The sequence below is a fragment of the Telopea speciosissima genome, chromosome 6 (assembly GCF_018873765.1).
Source record: "Telopea speciosissima isolate NSW1024214 ecotype Mountain lineage chromosome 6, Tspe_v1, whole genome shotgun sequence".
Taxonomy (NCBI): domain Eukaryota; kingdom Viridiplantae; phylum Streptophyta; class Magnoliopsida; order Proteales; family Proteaceae; genus Telopea; species Telopea speciosissima.
The window spans coordinates 3754635-3766049 of record NC_057921.1 but is presented as its reverse complement, the minus strand read 5'-3'; positions in this window follow the sequence as shown (position 1 = coordinate 3766049).

The window sequence follows — 11415 nt, the reverse complement described above, 5'->3', positions numbered from 1 at the left end:
GACCTTGTGAATATTATTGTACCCTCCTCTAGTTGACCTTGAAGTGTGAGCCAAAGCCTGATCAATTTCCTTAAGTTTCTGCCTTTACAGCATCAATGGACGCACGAGCTGACTCATCAAGACTGAATGCACCCATTAGTCCGCCCATGATGTTTTTGAACTCCGTGTGTTTTCTTTGCGTGGGACCCATACCCTGTGCCTTGGACACCCTATTTTAGTCATTTGGACGAGGTTGGTCTCATCCTTGATCCCCTTGACTTGTGGGTTTACCATTTGGTGGACCCAATGGTTTGGTAGACCTCTTAAATGAGTTCTGGCTCTTAAAGCCCAATCCAAACAAACCCTAAATGGGAGATTAGTCTTAAAACCAAGACTTAGTCCTCAAGTCTTATTACTTCATTCACCTACCCAAAACGTTGGAGCTGTGGAAGCATTGAAGGCTTGGAGAAGGAGGGTTTGGAGAGGCTGTGGAGGTGGAAAGCATTGAATAATCCATCTTTGAGGTAGGCATCTTCACCTTCCTCCCTCTCTTTTCCATTTTAAACTTAGGGAAATCCCCTTGGGATCAAATCCAAGCTTAGGGATTCTCTTGGAAACCCTTTGACCCCATTGAATGCTCCTTGGAGACCTATAATCCCTCCCCATTGTGCCCTTATGGCTTGGATGACCCTAATGTTGTTCAAGCATTTGAAACCTAGCTTTGGTTTTGGGAAGAACCTTGGGGATGGACCCAAATCCCTTAAATCCCCTTACCTCCTTGAAGGACCATGTGCATTGGACCTCCAAAGAAGGTTTGAGCTCACCTCCCTAACCCTAGGACCTCTATGGATCCATGAATGAAGGGCTGGAGGTGATAATCTTCGCAGCTTCCAAAGGAATGGCAGCGGGCAAACGACCGGACCCATTGTCGTGTATCCGCCCGTTAGTCCGTTCAGCCTAACTTGGCTGTTTAATCTGGGCGGAGCCACGAGCGGACCCACCTAGGTGAATCCGCCCGTAGCTCAGGTTGCTCTCGGGTATGTCTCAGGTTTTGGACGGATGCACGAGCGAATCTATGTTTCGTGTCCGTTCATGAGTTCGTTCCATACATTTTCTGGGTATGGCCTGAACGGATCCACGATCAGAATCACCTGGCTGACTCCGTTCCTTTATCGGCTCTTGCTGTCTTGGCCTAAACTTCATTTAAACTATTGGGACCCTTTATGGGACCCACCTATATACTTCTAACACTACTTTCACGTATCCTCAGACTTCAAAATCTGTATGGGAGTGCATGCACTAGAGCAAACCTCATCGAACGACAAGCAAATAAACTGTGAGTGGGTTTTTTATGATGTTTGGGCTTGACAAATACATATATATAGATACAATCATATGGAATACATAATGGTTTATGTGCTTGCATTCATTCTTTCTATGTTGCATTTCATATAAAACCCTGCTAGTTATGATTTGGTGGGATGTTGATATGATGCTTTACATTATTATATCGGGTCACGGTGCCGGGATCCCTGAAGTTTTTTTTACTATATTCATTGTTTGCCATACTGGTCTGTATGCGCCGTGCCGTGCTGGTACCCGGGTGCTAAATGGAATGGGACGTTGATGCACCCGGAATACCTCTCGGGATGATAGAACTGCATATAGTATATCTGCGGTTAGGATTTATACTCCCTTGTGCTACGACCCTTACCAACAGGGGTTTACGTGTTGGATAGTCGGAGCACCTGATGGCTATGTTGGTGGGAGAGGCCAGGTCAAGGGTAGTAACGGCTATATGGGGTCAGCCAATAGGTAGCCTATAGCTTCTACCGGTGTAGGTCCCTTGTGATAATTAAGGTTTCACTGGGGCGATAGGATAAGTGACCCTCAGTGTCTTATGAGTTATCACAGTAGCATATACCATGACTTAGACTGTTTGTTAGGTGGAAAATACGTATTTAACATTTCATGCATCATGGACTATGTGTGATTGTGTGTATGTGTACTCCCCTTTTCCCCTCACTGGCTCAGTGGAGCTAACCCCCTGTGTACACAACTTTTAGATTTTTATGCAAGTGATGGATACTTGGTTGGCTTAGATGTACAGTTGGCGGAGTATGATTTTATTGGTACGAAAGAGCTTGGGTACGTGTCAGAGGAACACGGCGATGGTTGCCCCTGTGATGATTGTGCTTATGGGCACTGATGTTACTTGGGGACTTTCCCCACCTTTTAATTCTTTTGGGGCGTTGTGCCCGTTATAAACATTTTCTGCAATAACTTATTATACTTTTGAGTAGTTATGTCATGGTCAGCTGATGTCAGTACTAACTATTATATTATCACTCAGACAGCTGAACATACTGTAACTGCTTATGTAAACATTGCTTCCGCTTTTTGTAACTCTGACCATGATTGGAATATTTATTCCTTTTGCTCAAATGTATTTATTTGGGTGAGCCCTTGGGTGGTGACTATGCGCTGGGACACTGTGTCGTTGATCCTGGTAGGTATTGGGGTGATGTGTGTCATCCTAATCACCCTCTTAATCGTGCTTATGGCATAGGCTTAGGATAAGGGCATGACAATAGATGTGAAGAACTACCTTCCACCTTTGATGCTTGTAGCTAATTGAGGTAGAGTAGCTTGAGTGTGTGAGCTTGTGATGATTTGATGCTTATGATCAATGAATGGCTTACTTTGATGATCTTGTAATGTGTTTTGTATTGAAGGCTCTTGTGATTAGTAGTAGTGATTAGAGCCTTAAAGAAGTGGGTATTTATAGGCTAAGTAGCTCTAATTAATATGGAAACTGTCTTAAGATCGGATTGATTTAGATAGCCATAATCCAGTTGCCGATTCCCAATCCGATATGCTGGTTCACTAAATTTCCTTATATGAACTAAGGATTAACGATCAAATAACAACAATCATATAGTAATTCGGTATGCTGGATAACAATTCGGTATATCGTTTCAGGGTAAAATACAGTCAGAAGTGATCCGGTATGCTGGATCACCATCCAGCGTGGGCTGGAAGGCTTTTAGGGTCTGTTTCCTGAGACAAATACTAATCTGGTATGCCGTTTTGAGGATCCGGTATTCCGGATTAGCCAATTTCTGCTTAAATGAGCTAGTTCCTTAAGGGGGCTACCTTGGGGGGTCTCAAACTTAAATGGTCACATGTTTAGGGGTTCATTTAACCTCCTAAGGTCATTCTATATGAATGTATGCGTGTGTGTGTGCATTACATTGATTGTGACTTTAATTTACAAATATCAAACATTTACAAAGTCTTCAATCTTCACACTTGATAGTCTTCAATATAGACTCTTTTGTTTGACTTGGTCTTTGTCTTCAAGATTTGATTCTTTGACTTTCATGTCTTTGAAATCAACTTGAGCAATAGTCCAATTGATTTGAGTGTGTACTCTTGTATGCTCTTGTATGCTCTTGTATACATTTTTGTATAAGCTCTTGTATATGCTCTTACAGACGTTCTTATATACGCTCCCCCTCACTTGGTGCTACGCTCTCATCTAAACAACTAAAACAAGTGGTAATCCAAGAGTGGTCTTATTTGTCATCATCAAAACCTTTAAGTCATCATGATGGATGACTTGGAGTGTATGAGGTCTTTTCCTCAGCAATCTCCCCCTTTTTTATGATGACAAATAATCCAAGTGAATAAAATAATAAAGCAATTTTAAATTGAAGCAATGTATAGAAAATTCAAAGAAATTGCACATATCATTACATTACATTCAAAAAGTTTCACATTGAAATCCATTACATCTTATTCCATGCCCATATATTTCTCCCCCTTTGTCATTGTCAAAAAGAGGGTAGAGACAATTCAAAGATTTGGGTCAAACGGTGGAATAGGAGGAATTGAGCTTGATTCACCAGGGATGGGTGCTCTAAAAGGTGGTCTAAATCCTTGAGGAGTGATTCTTTGAGGTGTAGCTCCCGGTGTGTCAAAGGTTAGATGACCAAGATTGAAAGAAAGATTATGGATAGCATTTAGGATTCCATCTTGGAGAGAGTTGATGGAGTCAAAATCGGTCTTCACTTCTGCGCGAAGAGAGGTCACATCTTCTTGAATTCTTTGTTGGCCGAATTCAAGTTTCATGATCCGATTGTTGGCTTCGTCCATATACTCATCAATGCTAGAAACCTATTCTTGTAGAGATGTCGGTATCCCTTCTAGTGCTTGACGAGGAGGGGGCGCATCGTCATTCAAGTTCTCTTTGGCCTCCATAAAGACATCAAATGGAGGAGGAATAGCAATGGTGTGAAAACTATTGTGGGTGATGTGTTGGAAAGACATAGTAGATGCCTCCTCACGATCAAGGTCGATATCAAAGGCCCGAAATAGGCGAGTGAGAAGCCGACCATAGGGTAGATTAGTGTGCTTGCAGGGGTGAGCACATGATTCCATGTACCTCATAATGAAGTATGGAAGACAAGTAGGGTTATTTGTATAGACACAATAGGTGAGATAGGCTTGTGGTGTGAGACACTTACTTCTATCTCCTCCTCTGGGGATGAAGTTATGTTGAATGATGTAAGAAATGACATGGGGAATGAGCCAAAGTCTTCTGGTGACAATGGTTACCGCACTAGCATTAAATTACTTAATGATGGAGGAATAGACTTCTTCATGGTTGATGAAATCTCCAAAGTTGGGGTTCCTCGAAGTCCAAAATATGCACGGTCCATCACTTGAAATTTGAAGGAGTCGGGCAAAGTCATCAATAGAGAGCTCTATGTGAACACTTTTCACATAAGAGTGGAGTTTCAAGCTTTGTTCCGTCCCGCTAAAATAGAGATTAACATAGAAATATTTGACTAGGTTGGGGTAGCAAGGCTCCGACATGTTGAGAAGGGGTTTCCACCCGATGTCCTTGAACTTTTCTTTAAGTCGAATGCTATTGAAGGAGAACACATCAACCTCACGTCCTTCTTCGATCTTTCGGGCAAGGTAGAGAGGCCAATTCTCACGGCATTCCGGAGATCGAAAGAGTCGATCTTCTCCTTTTGCATATGGTTGTCTTGAGGAGCCTCCTCTTCCTTCTGTTCTTCCTCTTGTTGGTTGCCTTTCAGTCATAGCCTCCTTGCCTCTTCTACTCATGGTGAAGGAGAGAGTTGAAAGAGAGAAATAAAAAAAAAAAAAAAAAGAAGAGAGAAATTACTTAACAATATGTAATTAGAGTTTAGATCAAGAGTGGAGTGAATAGTGATTAGGAAAATGACAAAGAGAGGGGTTTATATAGGCTTAATTATGTGTTTAACAGCTATGAAACAGTCAAAAAGACTAATCCAGTATACCGTTTGGTGATCCGGTATACCGTTTCAAGTCCAACGGTTAAAAATAATAGCTATATTTGCTGAACCGATATACCGTTTCAGTAGAAACAGTGAGAAAAACCAATTTTAACAGCATATACAATCACTCAAAAGGGTCACATAAGCCTAAGTCTCTTCTAAGAAAGTAGAACCTTTCTTCACTTAAGGGTTTTGTGAAGATGTCTGCGAGTTGCTTCTCGGTCTCAATAAAGTCAAGTCGAATTTCACCTCTTTGAGCTGTATCACGTAGGAAGTGATGACGGATATCGATATGTTTCGCTCTTGAGTGTAAAATCGGATTCTTGCTTAAGTTTATTGCACTTATGTTATCACACTGGATAGAAGAAGTGTCAACTTAACTTCATAGTCTTGGAGAGTTTGCCTCATCTATAGCATTTGTGCACAACACCGTCTAGCTGCAATATATTCGGCCTTGGTGGTAGATAAAGCAATAGAATTTTGCTTCTTACTAAACCACGAAACCAAACTTGGTCCTAGGAAGTGATAAGTTCCACTTGTACTCTTCCGATCAACATGACACCCGACAAAGTCGGCGTTGGAGAAGCTAACAAGGTCAAAGTCATTATCTATAGGGTACCAGAGGCCAATGCTTGGAGTTCCTTTCAAGTACTTAAAGATTCTCTTCATAATGTTCAAATGGGATTGCATAGGTTTGGCTTGAAACCTACCACAAGCACATACAGTAAACATTATGTTAAGTCTACTAGCCGTTAGATAAAGTAAACTATCTATCATGCTTCTATATTTGGTAGGGTCGACAGGGGTTCCATCTTCATCAAATTTATTTCTAAATACCCATCTAGTTCCAATTATCTTGGTGTTCGAGGGTCTTGGCACTAAGTCCCAAACTTGATTTCTTTCAAACTGATTAAGCTCTTCTTGCATAGCAATTATCCAATTACTATCCAAAAAGGCTTCCTTTATGTTCTTGGGTTCAATAGTAGAGATGAAGGCTACATTAGAACAAACGTTTTGAGCTTTACTTCTAGTTTGTATGCCTTTCTCTAGGTTCCCAATGACAAGGTCAAGAGGGTGATCTTTAACAGTCTTTATCTCTTTTGGAAGTTAATGTGCTTGATCATTAGGTTCTTCTAAAGAGACATTTTCAACTATTTTCCTAATTTCAAGTACTTCATCTTCATCTTCTTCTTCTAAGTCTTTGTACTTATCCTTGACCATAGATTCATCAAATTTTACATTCATAGACTCTTCCACAATTAGAGTTCTTTTATTGAATACTCTATAAGCTCTACTATTTGTGGAGTAGCCTATAAATATACCATGAGCAGCCTTTTCTTCAAACTTTCCTAGGTTGTCCTTAGTATTAAGAATAAAACATGCATAATCAAAAACTTTTAAGTAATAAACTTTAGGAAACTTATCATGAAAGAGTTCATAAGGAGTCTTCAAAAGTATAGGTCTTATCAAAACTCGGTTTAACATATAACATGTCGTATGAACAGCTTCGGCCTAAAAGTACTTTGGCAAAGAATACTCATTGAGTATTGTCCTTGCAGTTTGTTGGATAGTTCTATTTTTCCTTTCAACCACACCAATTGATTATGGTGTTCTAGGAGCCGAAAAGTTATGGGTTATACTTTGTTTTCGATAAAACTCTCCAAATTCATCTATGTTATCAAATTCACCACCATGGTCACTTTTTATAAAAATGATCAAGTAACCCTTCTGATTTTGTATTCTCTTGCAAAGAGATATAAATTTCTCAAATGCATCATTTTTATGCTTGAGAAATAGGGTCCAAGTGAATCAGGAGTAGTCATCTAGAATAACAAAAGTATACTTCTTACCTCCTAAGCTTGTGGTTTGTATGGGTCCAAACAAATCAAGGTAAAGTAATTGCAAAGGTTTTGAAGTAGCAACAGAATTATTGGTCTTGTGAGAAGCTTTAATAAGTTTATTTCTTTGACATGTTCCACAAGTGTATTGCTTCTCAAAGTTCAACTTAAGTAGATTTCTCACCAAATTCTTAGAGAAAAGGAATTTAATTATTTTAGGATTAATATATCCCAATTTTCTATGCTATAAAGTAGCATCATCGGATTTTGAGATAAGGCATGCATCATGAGAGTTTACACTAAATATGTTAGTATAAACATTATTTCTTCTACATCTTTTAAGAATCATATTATCATTAGAATCCTTAATTACACACTTAGAGGCATTGAAGTTAACAAAGTATCCATTATTGTATAATTGACTTACGCTAAGTAGATTATACTTAAGGTTATCAACTAGGCTAACATTGAAAATTACTGTACCTCAAAATTTTATAAATCCGTTTCCAATGATTCTTTCTTTGTTGTTGTCTCTAAAGGATACTCATCCTCCTTTTTGCTTATTGAGCTTCAAAAATAGCTTTGGATTGGATGTTATGTGCTTTGAGTTGCCACTATCGATGTACCATTCCATGTTGCTCATGTGCACCTACAAAACAAAGATACTTAATAAAATTTTGGTCCCCATTGTATGTTGGGTCCGTCATTGTTAATATCATACCTTTCACTTGGTCTCCAAACCATTCGGTTATCATTTGCCTTTTGGTTACCATACCAATTTGGGTATGATTGGGGGTTCCAAGGTCTTTGGTTTTGGGATACTGTATATGATCCTTGGTTTTTTGGTGGTCTTTACACCTTAGGTGGAGTTCTAGTTGGTCTTTGCATCTTTGGATGACTCTTCCTGTTTTGACCATAAGTCTTCATAAGGATGATGAAAATATTGGTTCATGTGATAACATTCCCAAATTGTATGTCCCTTTTTGTTGCAATTATTGTATACAACAATTTGAGGGATATATGGAGTCTTCCCTTTGGGATTGAGTTTGTTAACTTGGGAGCTTTTCTTCTTGGAGTAACATTCCTCAATGGAGTGTCCTTTCTTCCTATAGTAATTACAATATTTCTTCTTTACTTTCTTACTTGCCATTTTACTTGTACTTGGCTCTTTGGTTTGATTTGAATGTTTGTTCACATCATAGCCTACCCCTTCCTTGTTGAGAGGTGCTTTGGATGCAATTCCAAGTAAAATGTCAAGGGTCTTTTTACCATTAGTGAAAGATTTTAAAGCTCTACATAACTTTTCTTTTTCTTCTTTGAAGTCGTTAACTTGAAAAGTTAAAATCATGTTTTGGTCTTTAAGGGTGTTTATCTCTTTTAATGGATTCTTTTTGGTAGTAGCTAATTCCATACTACTTTGATAAAGGTCTTCAAAGGCGTCTTCCAATTCTAGAAAGTCTTTATCCTTATGAGATGGAGAAGTGGGGGTTACCTCATTTTGATTCTCTTATTCTTCTGTAGCCATAAGAGCAAGATTGATTTGCTCTTCTTCTTCCTCTTCGTCATTACTTGAATCAAAAGAGTGTTTAGCTTTGTAGGCCTTTTTGTACTTCTTTATTTTAGGACACTCTCCCTTATAATGTCTTGGTTTTCTACATTCAAAATAAATAACATCTTTTGAAAAGGAGTTAGTAGTATCTTTAGAAATACTCTTACCTTTCTGATCCTTAGAAAATCTTCTTTTACTGAATGATGTTTTGCCTTTGTTCTTCAAGAATCTTGAGAACTTCTTTGAGAGATTGGCGATCTCGTCATCCGAAAGTTCTTCTTCATCATCACTGATTTTGTAGCATGACTTGAAAGCTATGACCTTCTTCTTTGGTTCTTTTGTTTCATCCTCCTTGGTGTCCTATTTGAGTTCCATTTCATGGGTTTGGAGTGATCCCAACAGTTCATCTAGACTCAACTTGTCGATGACCTTAGATTCTTTGATTGTTGTAGTTTTGGGTTTCCATTCTTTTTAAAGAGATCTTAATATCTTTCGAACATTTTTTCCATTTGAATAGATATTCCCTAAACCTTTCAGCTTGTTTACAATGTTAGTAAAACAGGTAAACATAGCATATGTATCCTCATTATTTTTTATCTTAAACAATTCATACTCATTAACAAGCATGTCAATCTTAGATTGTTTGACCTCCGAAGTACCTTTATAGGTTACAACGAGCTTGTCAAACATCTCCTTAGCAGAGTCACACATACAAGTTCTATTATATTCCTTTTCTCCCAAAGTACATTGGATGTAACTTATTGCTACATAGTTGAGTTGGACTTTTGCTTTTTTAGCTGCAGTCCACTCTTCTTTTGATTTGTCTATTGTGTTTAGTCCATTCTCAATAACTTCTCATGCATCAATGTTATTGGCACAAACAAAGTTCTTGAAGCGATTTTTTCAATAGAAAAATCCTTCAGCTTTAAAGTAGAGGGGCCGGGTAATGTTATATCCTTCAATCTTACGATTAACAGAGGATCCCATGGTCTTTAACTCTTAATTAGATTAAAAACAATCAAGGTCTTGAGCTCCCGCTCTGATACCAAATGTGAATTCACGTAGAGGGGGGATAAATAGGTGAAGGTAGTGGAACATAAAAAATATTGCGGAAATAAAAAGTTATCAATGAAATATAAACAAATAACAAAGACAACACAAGATACTTATAGTGGTTCGACCAATACTTGCCTACGTCCACTCCTCTCACCTCAGAGAGAATTCCACTAAATAGAATCTTGAAAATGAGCAAGAGAACTCAACTAATCTTGATTGGGAGCAATATGACTCAATCAATCTTAATTCCGATCAACATGACTCAACTTAACATATAAAATGAAAAATATACTAAGATTATGATTACCTCAACCTTAGATGTGAAGAACTGCCTTCCACCTTTGAAACTTGTAGCTAATTTTGGTAGAGTAGCTTGAGTGTGTGAGCTTGTGGTGATTTGATGCTTATGATCAATGAATGGCTTACTTTGGTGATCTTGCAATGTGTTTTGTATTGAAGGTTCTTAATTGTGATTAGTAGTAGTGATTAGAGCCTTAAACAAATGGGTATTTATAGGCTAAGTAGCTCTAATTAATATGGAAACTGTCTTAAGATCAGAGTGATTTAGACAGCCATAATTCGGTATACCGATTTCCAATCCGGTATGCCGGTTTACCAAATTTTCTTATATGAACTAAGGAGTAACGGTCAAAATTACAACAGTCATATAGTAATCCGGGTATGCTGGATAACAATCCGGTATACCGTTTCAGGGTAAAATACAATCAGAAGTGATTCGGTATGCTGGATCACCATCCAGCGTGGGCTGAAAGGCTACTGTGGCCTATTTCCTGAGACCAATACTGATCCGGTATGCCAGATTAGTCAGTTTCTACTGAAATGAGCTAGTTCCTTAAGGGGGTTACCTTGGGGGTCTCAAACTTAAATGGTCACATGTTTAGGGGTTCATTTAGCCTCCTAAGGTCAATCTACATAAATGTATGCATGTGTGTGTGTGCATTACATTGATTGTGACTTTAATTTACAAATATCAAACATTTACAAAGTCTTCAATCTTCACACTTGATAGTCTTCAATGTAGACTCTTTTATTTGACTTGGTATTTGTATTAAAGACTTGATTCTTTGACTTTCATGTCTTTGAAATCAACTTGAGCAATAGTCCAATTGATTTGAGTGTGTACTCTTGTATGCTCTTGTATGTTATTGTATATACTCTTGTATACGCTTTTATATACGCTCCTATATACGCTCTCCTTCACTTGGTTCTACGCTCTTATTTAAACAACTTAAACAGGTGTTAGTCCAAAGTGGTGTTATTTGTTATCATCAAAACCTTTGTGTCATTATGATGGATGACTTGGAGTGTATAAGGTATTTTCCTCAACATCTATTAACCTTACAGTCAGCACCCACAAGGGCTGCACTTTCCCTTATCCTGGGATTGGGCAGTCACACAAAGTATGGGGCAAAGAAGTGATAGTTTTGTTTACTTTATTAATACAAACTAAAATGAAACATTTAATCAAAGAGTTGATATCAATGCTAATTCCAAAAATCTCCCAAGGCCAAGCATGTGGATGTTGTATTTAGTTAAGGTTTTGTGAGTCTGTAAATTTCCACCTCTACTCCTTGTCTTCTAAAGACATTGCACTAGTGAGGCCTTGCAGGATGCTATTGGCTTCTGTTTCTTTTGCTGATCC